We start from the raw sequence: 1,764 nt of genomic DNA, 5'->3' as shown, positions 1-1,764 counted from the left end.
GCGTGGTGGGGGGACCCGACCCCCCGGGCGGGAGCCCCGCCACGCTTCCCAAGCGGCGCACTTATCCAGTGCGCCACCGGGCCGGCCCAAATAAGTAAAATTTCTAACCAAGCTTTTAACCAGCCTTTACTTAGAAATTACCAGCTGCTGGCCACGGAAGACCCTTCCTGCTCCTCAATAGAACGCCTGACATCTTGCCGAAATGGATCTAAGTCACCGGTGGCGCTTGCTCCTGACCACTCTAGCTGCAGATGCATGGATGATCTTCCCCACAACCTCTTACACCCATTGGACAGAGCAGATGGCTGACCTATGGCTCCAAGGAACTTTCATGGATTTCTCTCCCCTTGAAATCACCCTGTTCACCACTCTCCTTTGGGGTATAATGGGGGTTTCTTTCTCCTCCCTGTTTCCTCCTCCCACGACACCCCCCTCCAGCAGGAAGTAGTTCGGAGCCCTCAACAACCTTATCCCCGATAGAGGAAAAAGGGAGGAATGTAAGGCCCCATAGAAGACCCCAAAGGAGGCACTCCCTAAAACATGGCGCTTTTCTCTTCCGGGTCCTAACAATCTTGCCGGTGCCAAGGCGCAGCCTATCAGAAATCATTACCCACCTCCGGCCAATCAACTACCACCCCCGTGTACTAACCACCCTCTCCCGGAACCGGCTCTATATAAATGTATGCTTCTCCCCCGAATAAAGCGGAAATTCTCTGGTGAACTGTCAGCTCGGGTCCTGTCATCCTTTCACCCATGAGCTCCAGCAGCCATAGCTTGGCTGTTGTTATATTTTTGTAGTTGTAAATTGGTTGATTTGTGAGAGGGACGCTGGGAACCATCCATTCTGACATCTTGACTGGGACTCAATTTTTTCATACTTAAAAATGCATGGATAAAATAGACATGGGTCTGTAAAGGCTATACCAGGCCCCCATTTGAATTTCCCCATTACTGCCACAAAGTCTCAAGTTGTCAAACCAACATCTAATAGAAAATCAGAATTCCACATCTGTGGAATAGAGACTAGTTTATTGCCTGGTTGGAGACCAGTCGTGATCTAACGAGGATTGATCTCCCGGTAGCAGTACTCCGTGCAGTGTAAAATTTTAAAAATTTCTCGTTTGTTTCCTAATGTGAAGTCCCAGAGTATTGTGGGAAATGTAGTCTCACTGCCCGCTAACGGAACAGGCACAGGAGTATAGGTCTTGTTTGTTTCTTCTGCGTATGTGCATCCTCGCTCCCTTCGCTTTCTGGGAAATGTAGTTTTGCCTTGCAATGACGTCACCCTCGCAGGAGGCCTATGGGACAGGGATTTCCGGGTTCCTTCTGCGCATGTGCGGCCCCGAGCACTCCGCCATCTTTTGTGTGGGGGTTCCGGGTGCTGTCGCTCTTCACAATGCTGCTCCTCAGGTCCTGGTGTTGGATTGTCGGTCCCTGAAGGTGGGTGAGAAGGAGAAAGAGGAGCCCGCGGGCCTCGGGGGCCCTGGGGAGCGGGACGCTGTCCCGGCACTTGGGGCAGAAGCGCCGCGGGCCTCGGGCGGGCGGGACCCGACGTGCGGCGCGAGCGCGGACCTGGGCCGGGCCGGGGAAGGGGCGCCCGTGCTGAGCTTTCCAGACGTTCCGTCAGAGGACGGCGCTGCTGGGGGTGCAGAAGCCGGTTCCAGATGTCCCAGGACGGGGGCTCAGGTCACAGGTGGCGACGGGAACGTCGGTGGGGGTGTGTGTAGACAGCGAGGCTGGGCGGAGTGGGGGGGTCACGTTCCG

General features: G+C 54.9%; 1 long non-coding RNA gene across 2 annotated transcripts in view; it reads left to right on the top strand.

Moving 5' to 3' along the window:
* Window positions 1-1,336: 1,336 nt before the first annotated feature.
* The window catches only part of LOC103610953, a 22,689-nt gene continuing 22,261 nt past the window's right edge, over window positions 1,337-1,764 (top strand). For both annotated transcript variants that reach the window (XR_552255.1, XR_552256.1), the window contains exon 1: window positions 1,337-1,440. This is a non-coding gene — a long non-coding RNA (uncharacterized LOC103610953). The remainder of the gene's footprint in view (window positions 1,441-1,764) is intronic.

The sequence above is a fragment of the Galeopterus variegatus genome, unplaced genomic scaffold, assembly GCF_000696425.1.
Source record: "Galeopterus variegatus unplaced genomic scaffold, G_variegatus-3.0.2 Scaffold12130, whole genome shotgun sequence".
Taxonomy (NCBI): Eukaryota; Metazoa; Chordata; class Mammalia; order Dermoptera; family Cynocephalidae; genus Galeopterus; species Galeopterus variegatus.
This window is presented reverse-complemented; position numbering and strand designations above follow the sequence as displayed.